Source organism: Ambystoma mexicanum, chromosome 3p, assembly GCF_040938575.1.
Source record: "Ambystoma mexicanum isolate Mex_15411 chromosome 3p, UKY_AmexF1_1, whole genome shotgun sequence".
Classification (NCBI taxonomy): domain Eukaryota; kingdom Metazoa; phylum Chordata; class Amphibia; order Caudata; family Ambystomatidae; genus Ambystoma; species Ambystoma mexicanum.
In genome coordinates this window covers 943025883-943044244 of record NC_090925.1, presented here as the reverse complement: position 1 = coordinate 943044244, position 18362 = coordinate 943025883, and the positions used below count along the sequence as shown (strand labels likewise).

The 18362-nt window shown below is 46.1% G+C and overlaps 1 protein-coding gene across 3 annotated transcripts in view; it reads right to left on the bottom strand.

The window, feature by feature from the left end:
* PHF20 (PHD finger protein 20) overlaps positions 1–18362 on the bottom strand; it is a 2392123-nt gene that overhangs the window by 200671 nt on the left and 2173090 nt on the right. The window lies entirely within an intron of this gene.

The following is an 18362-nucleotide window of genomic DNA, read 5'->3' as shown; positions in this document are numbered from 1 at the left end:
TCCTCATAATTAAATATTGTGCACTTGAGTTAGATGAGACAAATTAGTCCCTTAACTGTAACTGTAGTTCTCTAGCAATGGGATTTTTCACATACATTTTGGTCCTTTTCCACTTTGACCAAATGCAAGAAAAGAAAGCGGTCTGAGCCTGCAATTTACTTTTAGATTTGCAGAACAATTGTGTAGCATGGTATACTCACTAAATAGTCAACCATGGAGGTGGGTGGGTTGTGTATGTGGATCTATGAAAGATACCTATGCTGGACAATTCATTTGTCTCCGACATTGGGTCTTTCATAGATTCACATGCTTGAATAGAGCACCAAGCAATATTGCATCCAAAGGTAATGTGTAAAAGAGGATGGCCTTACTGTAATGAACACAGTGCTGAAAAACAGCTTCTCTCACAGAGGACTCCGCTCTTGCATCCAAATTTAGACAGTACTATTTGGAGAATGTATGGAGTAGGTTCTACATGTTGCCACCCTTTAGATGTCCTGCAGTGTAACACTTGCATGAAAAGCTATAATGGTTGCTTTCCTCATTGTAGAGCACGCTGCTGCCATTCTATGGAAGTCATTTATACAACTGATTATCCAGCAGGCAAACTCTTGATTTGAAAAGGAATGACCATTGGTTAGAGGCACCATACATAAGGAAAGACATTCAGGCATTCTAAAATCTTAAGGCCTTTCGATGTAGGAGCACAGACAAACTGCAGTTCCTAGAAGGGCGTTCGGTTGCATATAGGATGCCAGGAAAATAACTCCTCCTTTGAAATTGTGATTTTTTTAATTGAATTTCTGCAGAACATCCACCTGCTGCCATATATGTAACACAGTAATGATAATAACAGTAATAATGACAGTAGCACCTAGACAATAAACAATAACGTTTCTCTCACCTGCTGAACCCCCTCTCGGGACCCCTTGTCTCCTTGCATTCTCGGATGCTTGCTGCCCCTCATCGTCCATGCTTCCTTCCCTATTCCGTGTGCATCTAACATGAACAGTTCCCTGCATCCCCCGAAATTAGCCCCCAATGCTTCCTTAGCAAGATATATAACATAACTCCTTCTTGAACTGCTTCACTGTATAATGTGTTATGAACAAAGCTGTGTTGATGGCAGTCAAGCAATGATCGCTACTAAAGGCACTGTGATGATTTCACCTGCCTGGTTCTGGTGACCGGCGAGGGGGTGACTCATGGGGCCAGGTGCCACCCTGTTGTTGGCATGGGGTCAGTATAGGGAAAATCACCTGGGTCACCATCACATGGTAGGGGACAATCACACTGTCTTATTGCAGACCATTCCTATGGGCCTTCACACTCCCCTCGTCAGTTGAGACTTTCCAGTTCTGAAAGACTTGATCCTCACCAGACCCCTGTAAAACCCAAGCAGTGCAATTATAAGGCACCTGCTCCCCAATTGAGGGACCAGACCCAGAAACTCCATTTAAGCAGACCCAAATCTCAAGCATAAAATAAGAGACCTTTCCCTTTTAGAGAAACCACTTCCATTCACTCAACATAGTAGGGTTTGGTTAGATGCAGTTAGAGCCCCATGTGCAACGTTAGAGAGGTCACGTCACCAGGTTTTGAGGCCTCACAGTGAGCCCACGTTCTATGGGTACAATATTCCAAGTCCATCTCTTCCGGAAAAAAGAAAGATCATTACAAAAAAATAGAGTTGACAGGGACTTGTTCCCCGGTGGAATATTCTCATGCTGGCAACATAATGTCGCAATTTCACTGCATACACAATAATCTGAAGGAACAGAGCGTTAACAGCTTGCCATGTGTTTCCAGAATTCAGTTCACTCACCGGACAAAGAAGGAGACTGCAGCTCATGGAAGATAGCACTAGCTTCCTGAATGGCGGAAATGCCAGTTACAAACCTGTCACAGCCCCTTAAAAGGCTGGTTCACTCGAAAATGATATTGCCTGAAAATATTGGCCATAATTAAAAATGTATGTTAACAAGTTCCTATGAAAAATAAGCTTCAAAATGTGCCTCCAAGTTCTGATTTTCAAAGACACAGGGTCATTCATTTTGGAAGCAGAAACAGTTTAATCTGCTACTCAATTTAGTTGCTAGATTAGTGAGGTTCGGTTCTGTTCTCTATCAAGTTCCACAACTTTCCATTCAGCAACCTTTTATATTTAGACTTTGAGATGCTTGTAATATCTATAGCTGTCCTTTGCTCCCAAACATTTCTTCTTTCACAATAGAGCTACAGGTGGTTTTCTTTGTGGACCCTATTATCTTTTGTGCTTCAGAATACAGTACCGTGAGTAACCTATGGTTCCCTGTGGTGGCCAAAATCCAGTGGTACAGGGCACCTTCAATTGTTTGAAGTGCCTGAACAGAGCAAACACACAGTACTCCCTTGAGATATTCAACAGGAATTTGTTTGGGAAGGTTCATATAATTGACATGAGGCAATAGGCTTCGAGTTCACAAAGATCTCAGTCTTTTTTCTCACCATGCTTCTATACTGTATTTTTAGGAACTATTTTGACCATAAAGATAGTTATAAGGGAAGCGATAAAAAAGCTTGCAGGTGAGGTCCCAAAACGTTTAATGCCACCCACCTGTTGGTGTTCTTCGACTTCCAAATTGTTCAGATGAGGACCCCAACTCCAACAGTCATCAAGAATAACACCCAAGTATTTATATATATGTTACGTCCAACAGGGGAGCCGTTGAAGTGATTAGTCTGCCATATAACGGATGAATGGCAATGGTATAGATTATAAGGGAAACTGTAATCTCGAAGGTCCCCCAGGTAAACAATATAGTAATATACAAATTGGACCTCGGTGGTGAGGTTGGACAGATACAATTGTCACAAAAATAAATATAGAAAACAAATGATATAGAAAATAAATGTATTACAAAATGTACCACAAACTTAAAACCAAACAATTTATAAAGGTAAATCGCAGTTTTCACATCTAATTCATTCCAGCTTTCATTCCCACAGTCACACTGCCAAGGACAACTTTAAACAATACTTAAGATCAGCCCTTACGTAGGAACCTTTACATATATATCCACACAGTATTTGATTTTTTACACCAGTGTCTCCTATTGGTGTGTATATCTGTAGAATAGCAGAACAAGCTTATTGACAACGTCTACATATGTTTCAGTCTGCAAATAAGGGCTTTCAAATGCAGCCTGACATAGTTCCGACCTTCTTCAGGACATCCGTGAGGTATAAATCTTTCCTCACACTCAAAACACAATCCGGTGGAAGATGTCTTTCAATTTTCAGTCTCCAATATGGTTTAGGGGGGTGGCGCAAACTCAGAACCAAATCCACAGTGCTCCAGGGGTATACGTTGCACAAAGCTTCTAGCGATGCCTCTGCATGGATGCAGACCATGTAGTGAACCACCTTCTCAATAGGCAATCAATCAGCTATCACCGCTCATGAGGGCTGAGTCAATCAATGATTCCTGGAAACCCGATGGCTGTTATAGTAGTCTCTAGCTCAGGACTTTAATGGCGGTACATCCACTGTTCATCAGGTAGCGTCTGATGCTGTTGTCAATAAGCTTGTTTTGCTATTGTACAGATACACACAGCATTAGGAGACACTGGTGTAAAAAATCAAATACTGTGTGGATATATGGTGTCCAGTCAAATGGTTGAAAATAAAAGATCGAATGACCATTTGATCGACAGTCAAATGGTCGGAAAAAAAAGGTTGATTTTTATTTATTTATTTATCTATATTTTTTTTAGTTTTGGTTGGTTAAAAAATATTTTTAATAAAGAAAACAGGGGGCTGATGGGGGGCACCCCCCCATAAAAAAAGAATGTAAAACAAAAAAGAAAAAACAAACAAAAAATAAAATCGACAATTTCTTTCGACCATTTGACTGTCGATCAAATGGCATTCGATCCTTTGGTTTTCGACCAAATGACTGGTAACCTGGATATATATGTAAAAGGTCTGACCTTTAGTATTGTTTAAAGTTGACATTGGCTGTGTGAGTGTGGGAATGAAAGGTGGAATGAATTAGATGTCCAAATTGTGATTTACCTTTATAAATTGTTTGGTTTTAAGTTTGTGGTACATTTTATAATACATTTATTTTCTATATGTATTTTTGTGACAATTGTATCTGTCCAACCTCACCACCTAGGTCCAATTTTGTATGTTACTGAATGGCAAGGGTGCCAATATACATCCTTGTTTTAACCCATTGAACGTAGGAATAGTGAATTTCAGAGTACTCCTGTCATCAAGCCTAATCATTACTAAGGTGGTTGTAACCATGTCACTGGCGGGCCAGTGGAGGTACTCCTTAAAAATGATGGATTTAGCGTGCTCTTTAAAGTCGGTGCGCTAGAATCCTTGGGGTTTTGTCAAGGTAGCCACAGAGATCCTTGTCAAGCAACAGACGGTGCCAGTGTTTCCTGAGAATATTGTGCATCCAATGGCTGTCTTGGCAATATGGTGTCCAAAATCTAATGCAATTATGCGGTGTGTTAGTTGTTTTGGGTTTGACAAGCAAAGTGCTGTCTCTTTCAAGCCTAGAGGCTAAATTGTGAGCTTTGTCAATGCACTGAATGGGATAGCCTCTGCTAATCAACTGATATACCTTAAGAGATGTACTGTTAATCATACTTGTTACTCATTTCTCTTGTGCTTCTTCTACATCATCCCATACAAACCCCTCCCCCATGTCCATCCCCTCTTAATCCCTCTCACTTTCACTTGGATTGTGTTCACTTAATGGGGTGCACATACCCCCTTTTATTTATCATGCATGTACAAACTTTCTTGACCTCAACTTGTTATAACACTCGATTCTGAATGTGAAGGTTATAAATATGCTTGTTATCTTGGTGCTTCAATTATGTCCAGTGCCCTGTTTTGAAAAAGACCTTGCTAGGGTTGAAGCACATGTCAACCTATTGGGCACAATGATGATTCAAGGCACTTGTATAAAAAGATAAAACTGACTTTGATTCTTTGCAACAAGACTTTTTGGCAACTAGCCTTTTTTACTCCTTTGTCACATTGTACCACCAGGGGGTGCACAAGCATCAGTCGCCTGATGGGGCGTCTCCCTTTCTTCGGGCTGAATTATTATTTATAATTTACTTTCCTACCCTGCACTTTTCTGCTTTGGATAACTTCCTGCTTCTCTGGATCACCCTCCCAAGTGCATTCGCACCCTTTCTCGACCAGAACACCACGCTCTTTCTTTGCTCCGCTCCCGCCTCGTAGGCGGCATGATGGCGATCTCCGCTTCTCTTCTCTGAGACCGTCTCTACTGCTCCTGCTATTCACCTGAGCCTGCTCTTTCTGTCAGCACTACGCACCGGAGCCTGCCCTTTTTGTCAGAGTAAGTCTTCCCAGCTGGATTCCACAACTGTTTTCCGCCTCTACTGCTCCTGCTATTATCCTGAGCACCGGAGCCTGCTCTTTCTGTCAGACTACGCACCGGAGCCTGCCCTTTCTATCTGACTAAGTCTTCCCAACTGGAGTCCACAACTGTTTTCCGCCTCAGAGTCTGCTAGCTCTGCTCCTGCCGGCCTCTCCAGCGCCTGCTCCACTGGTGCTGCTGCAATCTTCTGCTGTCTTCCTTGACGGACCTCCGTGATTGCATGCAACTGGGTCCTGTTCCTCCTGAGCGGCGGTGTTGGGCTCTGCCTGCCTTCCTTGGTTGCCCCCCATGGTTGCAGGCGATTGGGTCCTGCCCCCCCGTGATTGCGGGCAATTGGGTCCTGCTCATCCTGACCCGCGGCGGTATTGCGGCTCTGCCTGTGACCTCCGCCCCAAGCACTCTGCTGCACCTCCACTTCTTCCCGCCTGACAGCCTCATATCCTCTCCACTACTGCTGGCCCTTCTGCAGCGACTGTACCTGGAGAACTCTTCCTGTGGCCACCACTGTGACCCGGCTGCATCTGAGCGCGCTAGTTCCTGCTACCACCGACCCACTTCTCTCCACTACTGCTGGCTCTTCTGCAGCGACTCCACCTGCAGTACTCATCCTGTGGCGACCACTGTTGCCCGGCTGCATCTGAGTGTGCTGGGTCCTGCTACCACCGACCGACTTCGGCCCATTGGCGCCTCCCGGCGACGTCTCATGTACTACACACAACCAATTCCCCTTGTGCAGAACAATTCAAGATAAGCACCTTTGGATTTGACAGACCGGTGTTGTGAAACAAGGACGTTACCGGGGGTTATTACGCGATCACTTTTTGACAGTAATGACATTTCGGTCTTACGAAAGAGAAGCGTACCCGCGAGCAGAAATGTTACCCTAGTCAAACACACTTAGCACATGAATTAACACAAGAGACTTGGGGACAAAAATAATAGGCAATACTTTTGTCAAGGCAGATAGAATCAAAAGACACTTTCTAAAACGTAGATAAAAGTCAATAGGCCTGCGCCAGTGTCAATGGGACAGGGGTCCTGTTGTCGAAGGTTAGAACAGTTCACGATTCGAGATTGCCAGGAGTACTTGGATATTGTCAAAAGGGGAAGCAAACGTTATAAGAGGGAAGGAAGATAAGGACAAGCCTTTGGTGAGGAGAAAAGGGTTCACTGTAGTTCCTCGAAGTCGGACACAGTACCTTATTCGTATGAAAAAGAGCTGTTGCCACGGCAGTTGTTCCTGGTAGTTCCTGCAGACTCACGGTTCCCGAAGCTTCAGTCGCGGGGTCAAGAAGGACGACGTCTGGAGCGATCTGCACTACCCATGGATGAAGCCAGCAGCAGCAAAAGCAACGATGAATAAAAGGTGCGCTCCTTTAAAACAGGAGAGGCTCTTCAGGTGGCTATCCGGACCACTACAGCTGTGTGCAGCGATTTCGACCAAGAAGAGGATCCTCTGCCTGTGGAAGGTGAGCTGGTTGGTCCTACCAGGCCCAAGGGAAGAAGACTCCGGACTGGATCTCCTCTTGTCGTTGAAGGATAGATAGCTCAGGACTGCAGCAGGGCTTCACCGGGACTTGGGAGTTTCAGCAGCCGTCTTCTTCTCCGCTTCTCTTCGGTTCTTTGCAGTTCCAGTGGTGACTCTGACTTCCAGCTCAAGAGACCTGCCTTTTATGCCAAAATCCCCCATTCACACAGCCTGGCTGTCAATCACTCAGCAGGAGGGTTGTCCGGCCCGGACAACCACCTCAGCCAATCAATACAAAGTGCGACTCGGGTCTCCAAGGAGACCCTGTGCAGGGGGTGACTAAACCCCTCCCTTACATTCAGCCCACCTAGACACCCAGACGCCAAAGGAGGGCTTCTGGACAGAAGCCCGCCAAAGGTCGGGTAACAAAGGAGGCAAACGTGGTTTGCCGCGCAAAGTAAAACACAAGAAGGACTTTAACAAAAAGAAATGCCGATAAAACCCAACCAGAGCCGAAATAAAAAGTATTTGGTCAAGCGGGTTTAAGTTCGAGGCTAATATAATAGCCTAAAACAGTACCATGTTAATATAGTATAATCGCGGTAGAAAAGTTAGGGTAGATACCACTGCCACCAGCCAAGTCTTAGTGTTAAGAGAGCAAAATAAAGCTCAGAGAGGCACAGACAAAAAGGGATAGGAATTAACCCTTTCCAGTAATGCATGTAAGATGGGGTGTACTGAGTCTGCAGTTTAAAGTGACTTTATAAAGTTAATGGCAACTTTACATGTTTCTGGAGGAGAGTAGTCAGCCCCAGAAAAATGTAGTCAGTGGGAAGTCTCAAAGACGACCTTGTGTCACTGCACTGAAGGTGCTGTGTAACACACAAAAAGTGGTGCTCATGGAGTGGTGTAGCTCCAGAGCCCAAGATCACACAAACAGTAGAAATACACATGGCAAAACACATGTAAGAGTGGGAAAAATGCTCACACTCTTACCAGGTGGAAAAAATAAACCCCAGAAATCCAGCAAAGCTGCTGAGGGACTCACTAGGTGAGGGAAATTAGCCATAAATGAGAATTCTCCCTAACACTCGCCCCTCCTCCACCCCCAAACTAAGGGACATGAGGATTTAATCCACTCCTGGATGGATCTCATACCTCTAGTCGGTTATAAACATCCTAGAGAGACCATCAGCATTTTGGTGGTGACATCCTGCTCTGTGCTCATTGGTAAAATCAAACCCTTACAGGCAGATTGACCATCGTAGTAGTTTAGGGTTTTCCCCTTTCATTTGCATCAGCCATCTCAAGGGTTGGTGGTCAGTGTGAATAATGAAAGTAGATCCATACAAGTATGGTCTAAACTTCTTCAGTGACCACACAATAGCAGAACATTCACGTTCTATTGTTGCCCACCTTGTCTCAGGATCCTTTAACTTCCTGCTGATGAAACAAATGGGATGTTCCCTACCTTTCTCATCCAGTTGACTAAGGACTGCACCTATACCTGCATTAGAAGCATCAATTTGTACAATGAAGGGTTGGTGGTAGTCAGGAGTTCTTAGGACTGGAGCTTGACAAAGGGCTTTCTTCAGGCCTTCAAAGGCTTGAGTGCACTCCTCATTCCATCTGACCTTTTTAGGGAATTTTGGAGAGGAGATGACATTCAATGGAGAAGCTATGGTCCCATAGTTCTCTATGAAGTTCCTGTAGTACCCAGTGAGACCTAGGAAGGCTCTCACTTGGGTTTGAGTAGTAGGGGAGGCCCAGTTTTGTACAGCTTGTACTTTGCTAGGCAATGGCCTTATTTCACCTCCTCCTACCTCATGTCCAAGGTAGACCACTTTGCTCTGACCAATTTGACATTTACTTGCCTTTATGGTCAGATTGGACTGCTCAAGAGCCTGCAAAACATACCCTAGGTGATCAATATGTTCTTTCCATGTAGGGCTGAACACGCCAATGTTATCCAAGTATGCCATGTAGAAGTCCTCCATCCCATTCAGAACTTGATTGACCATCCTCTGAAATGTAGCAGGTGCATTCTTTAGTCCAAAAGGCATTACCTTAAACTGGTAGAGGCCTGCTGGGGTGGAGAATGCAGTTTTCTTCTGGGCATGGTCTGTCAGGGCTATTTGCCAATAGCCTGACGTTAGGTCAAATGTGCTGAGGTGCTTGGCTGCAGCAAGTTTATCCACCAGCTCATCTGTCCTAGGTAAAGGATGGGCATCAGTCTTGGTGACTGCATTTAGAGCTCTATAGTCCACACAGAATCTCAACTCCTTTGATCCTGCCTTTGGTACAAGCACACTGGGCTAGACCATGGACTAGTAGAGGGTTCTATAACCCCGAGATCAAGCATCTTGTTGACCTCATTCCTTATGTGGGTTCTGACATTGTCTGACATTCTGTACCCCCTGCTTTTCACAGGCAAACAGTCACCAGTGAGGAAATCATGCTGCCCCAAGGGGTCAAGCCTGGTGAAAGTGAGAACAGGGAGACAAACTGATTTAACAGTAATTTGCACTCATCCTGCTGGTCATATGCGAGATTGGAAGAGAGATAAACTCCTTCCACTTTCTCATCTAAAGGTAAGCCTCTGAGGAGGTCAGGCAGAGGTTCACTCTCCTCCTCCTCTTGAGCTGAAGCTAGAAGCAAAGGTTCTATCTCAGGTCTAGAGACATAGGCCTTTAAACGATTGGCGTGAAAGACTCTGGGAGCCTCCTTAGGATTGCCCAAGTCCACCAGATAGTTCACCTCTCCAAGTTTACACACAACTTTGAAGGGTCCTATCCATTGGTCCTGCAAGGCCCTCTGCCTTGTAGATACCATAACAAGAACAATCTGGTCTTGAGTAAACTCAACCATGTTAGCCTTCTGGACATGCCAATGTTTGACCAGAGCTTGACCAGCCCTCAAGTTGTCACTTGCTTCTGCCATCATGTGTGACATTCTCCTCAGGAGACCTATCACATAGTAAGTCACTATGACTGGCTTGGGGGAAGGAGCACTCTCCAACCCCTCCTTGATCAGGGCCAATGGACCTCTGACTGGATGGCCATAGAGAAGTTCAAAGGGACTGTAACCTACTCCCTCCTGAGGGACTTCTCTATATGCAAAGAGAAGGCATGGCAGTAGAAGGTCCCATTTTCTTTTAAGGGGTTCTTCTAAAGCACCTATCATGCTCTTCGTAGTTCCGTTAAACCTCTCCACCAACCCATTGGTTTGTGGGTGGTAGGCAGTAGAGAACGTTTAAGTGACTCCACAGGTTTTCCACATGGCTTGCATGTAGTGGGATATAACATTTGATTCCCCGTCAGATATCACTTCCTTAGGAAAACCTACTCTGGTAAAAATACCAAGTAGGGCCTTAGCCACAGCCAGAGCCGTAACAGTTGTCATAGGTATGGCTTTAGGATACCTAGTAGCATGGTATACTACAACCAGGATAAACCTGGTACCTGAAGATGTGGGAGGGTCAAGAGGACCTACAATGTCAATCCCGACTCTCTCAAAAGGGACTGCCACAACTAGGAGAGGCACCAAGGGTGCCACATTCTTGGCTCCACTCTTGCCAGAGGTTTGGAAAGTGTGACAGCTCCTACAGAACTTGTCTACTTCTGAACCCATTTTACGCCAGTAGAAGTAAAGAAAGAGCCTTTCCTTGGTCTTCTTAAAACTTAAGTGACCAGTCAAAGGTATCTCGTGGGCTAACTGTAGGAGCTGGAGTCGGTTCACTAGAGGTACTACAAGTCTTTTGCAGTCTACAGGGGTTGACTCAGTCGGTTCACTGTAGAAGAGGCCATCTTCCCAGTGCAACCTATACTTCCCAGGCTCTTCCCCATTGTGCAGAGAAGCTGCCTGTAGGTGAAGACCTTCAAGAGTAGGACACTCTTTGTCCTCTGCTGAAGTCTGCCCTGTTGGGTTAACCTTCTGCCAGGAAAGACTGCAGCTCAGGATGGTCCAGAGGGTCAAGATCTCCAACCAGAGTAAGGTCTTCTTCCAGATCTGAGTCCTCAGTATCTGGTGTAACCATACAGGGTGGAACCTCACACTCAGCCTCAGCTGGTGGAGAAGTCACAGGTGTGACTTAGGACATGCCTGGTGATGTCCTTGAGGGCACAGGGGTGCTTGCTGTTTTCTTGCTGTTAGACTTGGGTTTCCCCTTTGTCTCTTTTTGTCTTGCAACAGCAGTAAGTCCGTCCTGTGGACTTGGGGTGATAGCTTCTCCTATCAAGTCCCCAGGAGAGCCTCTCAAGGTTCTCTCCCTAGCAGACCTTGTGAGCTCCTGCTTCCTTTTATTGGGAGGCCTGGGGGTACTAGACACAACTCCAAGAGTTTTAAGGTCATTACCCAACAGGACTCTCCCAGGTACGTTATTTTGCGCACTTACAGGTATTCTGACAGTCATGTCATTGCACTGGATGAGAGCTGGTAACTGTTGAACCATTTGCACAGGGCCTCCAGCTAACTTGTTTAGGTGTTTGGGTGCCTTAGAAACATCCTCTACTTCGAAAAAACATTAATCAACCACAGTTATGCTGGCTCCAGTTTCTCTGATGGCAGGGGTCTCCTGACCATTCACAAAAACACTAACTTTGTAATACTCCTTAGTATTTATGGCACACCTGATGAAAATATTCAACGAGCAACCAGTTCAGATTTTTTTCCTTTACCAGAGAGGCTCCTCTCTCTACATATGGTTCTCAGAACCTCAGCAGTATATTTTAAGAGACTCTCTTCACTGTAGTTTTCCATATTTGACATGATTTTTCAGTTAACAGAATTAGTGGTGTTTAGCCTTGTGGTTAGTTGACCCAAGGTAATAGCAGCACTCTAAGTGTAATCACTATACTTAAAAATCCCACCGCTGCCACCAGTGTAGGCAGAATCCTGGGCAGTGCCCTTAGGGACTACTACACAAGATTAAGACTACAGGTAGTAGTACAATTTCACCCTTGGTACTAGCCTGTACCACACAGTTAGAGTGGTAGCAGTAGCAGATCAGCCAGACTTATCTCAAGAGCAAATGAGCAGAAGTAGAGATTACACAAAGGACTACAATTACTGTGACTCAAGCAAACACTGACTCAAGGTTTTTGGTTAAAAAGTAAAAGTACATTTATTTTAAACCATCTGTTCACAAAACACTTCACTTCTATTAAATTAAAAACCACACTTCAAATATACTACACACAACCAATTCCCCTTGTGCAGAACAATTCAAGGTAAGAACCTTTGAATTTGACAGACCGGTGTTGTGAAACAAGGACGTTACCGGGGGTTATTACGCAATCACTTTTTGACAGTAATGACAGTTCGGTCTTACGAAAGAGAAGCGTACCCGCAATCAGAAATGTTACCGTAGTCAAACATACTTAGCACATGAATTAACACAAGAGAGTTGGGGACAAAAATCATAGGCAATACTTTTGTCAAGGCAGATAGAATCAAAAGACACTTTCTAAAACATAGATAAAAGTCAATAGGCCTGCGCCAGTGTCAATGGGACAGGGGTCCTGTTGTCGAGGATCACAAGGTTAGAACAATTCACGATTCGAGATTGCCAGGAGTACTTGGATATTGTCAAAAGGGGAAGCAAACGTTATAAGAGGGAAGGAAGATAAGGACAATCCTTTGGTGAGGAGAAAAGGGTTCACCCTAGTTCCGTTGGACACAGTACCTTATTCGTATGAAGAAGAGCTGGTGCCACGGCAGTTGTTCCTGGTAGTTCCTGCAGACTCACAATTCCTGAAACTTCAGTCATGGGGACAAGAAGGAGGATGTCTGGAGCGATCTGCACTATCCAGGGATGAAGCTAGCAGCAGCAAAAGCAACGGTGAATAAAAAGGTGCGCTCCTTTAAAACAGGAGAGGCTCTTCAGGTGGCTATCCGGATCACTACAGCTGTGTGCAGCGATTTGAACCAAGAAGTGGATCCTCTGCCTGTGGAAGGTGAGCTGGTTGGTCCCACCAGGCTCAAGGGAAGAAGACTCTGGACTGGATCTTCTCTTGTCGTTGAAGGGTAGATAGCGCAGGACTGCAGCAGGGCTTCACCGGGACTCGGGAGTTGCAGCAGCCGTCTTCTTCTCCGCTTCTCTTCGGTTCTTTGCAGTTCCAGTGGCGACTGACTTCAAGCTCAAGAGTCCTGCCTTTTATGCCAAAATCCCCCATTCACACAGCCTGGCTGTCAATCACTCTGCAGGGGGGTTGTCCGGCCCCGACAACCACCTCAGCCAATCAATACAAAGTGCGACTCAGGTCTCCAAGGAGACCCTGTGCAGGGGGGTGACTAAACCCCTCCCTCACATTCAGCCCACCTAGACACCCCGACGCCAAGGGAGAGCTTCTGGACAGAAGCCCGCCAAAGGTCGGCGAACAAAGGAGGGAAACCAGGTTTGCCACGCAAAGTAAAACTCAAGAAGGACTTTAACAAAAAGAAATGGCGATAAAACCCAACCGGAGCCGAAATAAAAAGTATTTGGTCAAGCGGTTTTAAGTTTGAGGCTAATATAATAGCCTAATACAGTACCACGTTTATACAGTATAATCGCAGTAGAAAAGTTAGGGTAGACACCACTGTCACCAGCCAAGTCTTAGTGTTAAGAGAGGAACATAAAGCTCAAAGGGGCACAGACAAAAAGGGATAGGAATTAACCCTTTCCAGTACTCCATGTAAGTTGGGGTGTACTGGGTCTGCAGTTTAAAGTGACTATATAAAGTTAATGGAAACTTTGCATGTTTCTGAGGGACAGTAGTCAGCCCCAGAAAAATGGAGTCAGTGGGAAGTCTCAAAGACGACCCTGTGTCACTGCACTGAAGGTGCTGTGTAACACACACAAAAAGTGGGGCTCATGGCGTGGTGTAGCTCCAGAGCCCAAGTTCACAAAAACAGTAGAAATACACATGGCAAAACACATGCAAGAGTGGGAAAAAGGCTCACACTCTTACCAGGTGGAAAAAATAAACCCCAGAAATCCAGCAAACCTGCTGAGGGACTCACTAGGTGAGGGAAATTAGCCATAAATGAGAATTCTCCCTAACACTTCTCCCCTGCCATCCATCTCAAGCTCTCTTCCTGCCTTTCCGCTGTCAAATCTTGGATGTCCTCCCACTTTCTCACGCTAAATGCCAACCAAACGGAAGTCCTTTTCTTCCCTGCTAACATCCCCCCCTTCCTCCTCCTCACAATCTCTTTTTCTCTTCCCAACTTCCCATTACTCCCTATGCCCGCAATCTTGGCATTCACATCGACTCCAACCTCTCCCCCTCCCTCCATATATCTCTCAGGGCCCGCTCTTGCCTCTTCCACCTCTATAACATCTGTAAGGTCCATGCTACTAAACTCCTTATTTCCTCCCTCATCTTCTCTAGACTCTTCTACTGCTCCACTCTATTCTTCGGTCTCCGCTCCACTCATCTAACCCCTCTTAAATCCATCTACCACTCTGCTATCTGCTCGCTCGGCCTTCTCTCTCCTCATGATCACATCTCCTCTTCTCTTGCCTTTCTAAGCTGGCTCTCCTTTCACTCCAATCTCAAATTCAACTTCCTCTGCCTTGTCTTGTCTTTAAATCCCTCTATGGTTTGCCCCACCTTACCTTTCCTCTCTCCTCACTTTCTATACTCCCCCTCGCCCACTTCGCTCTGCTGATCTCTTCCTTCTCACTCCCCCTCTTCTGCCCCGTGCCCCATCCCGCTTCCGATCTTTTCAACTCCTGGCCCCTTACCACTGGAACCGTCTCCCTCTCCCTATCCGTTTCATCTTCTCCTATTCCTCCTTCTGCACTTCTCTCAAATCTTACCTCCTCCAATTACCATCCTAACGCCTGTGCTGTCTCTTTCACGACAGTCCTACATCACATCCTATATCTTTACTACCTCTCCCACCACGGTCCAATACCACTCATGTAATGCCATACTGTTCATGTAAATTGTTCTATATACTGTTTTCTGATACTTGACTCACATGTTGTTAATGCTGGCTATGTATTCTTATTGTCGTTATGTAAAGCGCTATATAAAACTGTTGTAAAGTGACTTGCAGGCTTAACTTGGGTTATATCTTAGGTTTATTGAAGGTACTTAAGTTACAGTTACATTAAAGTAAATACAGGAGTATGGAGTATGATCAGCACTGGCCCCATCACCCAGGCAGGGGAGCTCTAACTGCCAGCCTCAGTATGGAACCCTTACATAAACTTTCCATCATCCACACAGTAACATTCCATGTGACATCACAGCTTCACATCATAACAGCATGACACAGACAGCCACTACATAACATATCTCCTTCCCTTACCAGACACACACACACAGAAAGTCATCCACCACATAACACATCTCCTTCCCTTACCAGACACACACACAGAAGGCAAAAACAATACAGCATTACTCACAAACTCAAACGCCAAATAGACTCAGCCTATTAGGTGTAACCAACTAGCCAATACATTCAAATACCACAGACAACCATGAGACACTGGCCAGACATCCCAAGTTCATCTGTGTACCCGGCATTTGACCACTGACGACCCAATGGCAGCATTAAAAGGGTCTAACATGCCAAACCCACCGTCGGGAGACAGCACAGGCTTTGGCACAACAACATATAGGAAAACTAACACGTACGAAGGCGCTACCTCCATTAAATAATTGTGGAAACAATCCAACGTGGCACTAATCCACTCTAATACCAGCCCTACTTCATGCTGGCAGAGGCGCTACCTCTCGCACATCACAATGTTCTGGAGGCGCTACCTCCCTCAAATACCCTGGTGACACGCACAATCAGAGGCGCTACCTCTCTCAAGTACCAATTGTGCCACACAGACCGGAGGCGCTACCTCCCTCACATACACTCGCATCATACTCACCAGAGGCGCTACCTCTCTTATCATGATGCCTACATCGGAGGCGCTACCTCCCACAAAATACACCAATGACACACTTATGAGAGGCGCTACCTCAAATAACTACCACAGTGCCACTCATCTCAGAGGTGCTACCCCTCACTAATATCACTCATGACACACACACCAGAGGCGCTACCTCTGCAGTGACAGCCTGACTCTCACCATATCTTCATGCCCGTCCTTGCACATCCATTGCTCATCCGCTTTAACTGAATCAGGCCAAGACATTTTGCATTACACCATGCAATGTTATAACTGTGATATAATTAAGTTAACCAACACGTTTGTCCTAGAAGTCCATGGTCATCTTCTGACCCTAAGACAAATAATATGCTTCTAAAAGTCCATGTTGCTTGTAGCAACCTACACCTGAAAATCCTCAATAGGTTATGTTAGCCCATTCCTCCTCAAAGCACTTTCTTGGAAGCACAAGCATACTTCAATCACTTATTGCTTACTTTTAGCACATCCTACTTTAAGCTGCATGTTACATTGTGTAAAAGAATAGCACTACTTTTCTAATAGTCCATGGGCAGTCCACAACCTTAACCTGCAAATCCTCTACATGTTATATCTAACGCACACTCATATCACACAGTACTTCACTTAATAAAAAGGATACAGATTATCTTCGCCTCACTAGGATAATGCAGCTCCGTGATGTCCTATCTTAACTCATTTGCTGTGCTCGAACTAAACCTTCCAATGGACATTTAAGTACGAGTCAACAAAAGAATTTACATTGCCTAATGACACCAGTTTTATAAGGGGGGAGGCTGGTGGGACATATGAAGGAAAGGGGACTAAGGACTAAGAGTACGTTAGTCACTACGGTTAGTAACTAATAATTACTCTTAGGTCCCATCCCCTTTCCTCCATACTGCATGGGCGATTACAAGTGTAGCCCCAGGGTGGAGAGGAGACGCTCCTTAAGCAAATCGGTTTCTAAGAACTGCATGAGCGAAAGCCACATCTGATCTAGACCCGGCATCCAAACCGAAGTGCTTGCAGAAAACCGAAGGGGTGGCCCATGTGGCAGTCCTGCTTATGACTTGCCAGGGGACATGCCGCTGGAAAGCAATGGCAGTTGCCTCGACTCTGACCGCGTGGGCATGCATGTTGGCCAGAGGTGGCTTATGCTGTCCCTCTTAGGCTTCTTTGATTGCCGAGACCATCCACTGGGCTATGGAGACCGTGGATGCCTGATACCCCGGTCTTGAACCTCCAAAGGTGATGAATAGAGCGTCCGACTTGCGGAGGCTCTTCGTCCTGTCCAAGTAGAATTTTAGTGCCCACCTAACGTCAAGGCAGTGCAGAACTCTCTGCGCCTCGTCTTTGGGCTCAGCAAAAAGCATGGGTAGCACAATTTCCTCGTTCAGATGGAATGCAGGAGGCACCTTAGGAAGGAACGTTGGGTGCATCCGCAGGACTACCTTGTCCTTGTGAAACGTAGTGTATGACTCTGAGGCGACCAGCACCTGAATTTCACTGACTCTGCGAGCAAAGTTGAGGCTGACTAACAATCCTGTCTTAATGGTGATCAGCCTGCTGTTTGCAGACACTATTGGTTTGAATGGTTTGTACGCCAAGGCACCCAAGACTATACTGAGGTCCCATTCGGGGTGTGGTTTGTTGACGGGTGGGTAGAGCCTGGCGAGACCCGTCAAATGTTTCTTGATAATCGGGTTGGAGGAGGAAAAGCTCTCCTCCTCCGAGTTTCTGTAAGCCCCAATGGCTGCCAGGTAAGTGCAGCAAGTGTCCACCTGCCCGCCTGAATGGGCCAGGTGTGCCGAAAAAGAGAGCATGTCGTCCAGGGAACTTGCCAGAGGGTTAATGACCTTAGAGTCTGCCCAGTGGCGGAACCTGGCCCACTTGCTCTTATACTGGGCCCTGGTGGATTGGCTCCTGGCGCCCTGTATGATCTCTAGATTAGCTTTAGAGAGGCTGAGGTGTCCTAGAATGATCTGTTCAGGAGCCACGCTGTGAGGGCTAATTTCTCTGGTGCTGGGTGGATGACCCTGCCCCCCTGCTGTGCCAGATGATGTGCTGGGCTCATCGGCAGGCGAATGGGAGGCCTCTCCAAGAGGCTGAGCAGCTCTGAAAACCAGGGCCTGGCTGGCCACCATGGAGCTATTAGGATGATGCTGAGGAAGCGAGACTCCTTGATCTTGCATATCATCCTGTGAATCAGGGAAATAGGAGGGAAAGTGTATGCTGTAATTCCGTCCCACCTGATCTGAAAGGCAGCTCCTTGGGAGCCCGGGCCCTGACCCTGCCAGGAGGCGAACAGTTGGCACTTCCCAGGAGGCAAAGAGGTCCACCTGAGGGTGGCCCCATTTGTGAAAGATCTCCAGCAGCACTAGGGCATTCAAATGCCACTGGTAGTTATCCGCTCCCAGTCTGCTGAGCCTGTCTGCCTCCAGGCTGGATTCCCCTGGCAGGTGGACCACTGTGAGGAGGATGTTTTTCTCCAGGGCCCATTCCCACAGGCTGACTGGCAGCGTGCACAGTGTGGGGGGGGGGTATCTGGTGCCTCCCTGCTTGTTGATGTAGAACATGCTGGTTGAGTA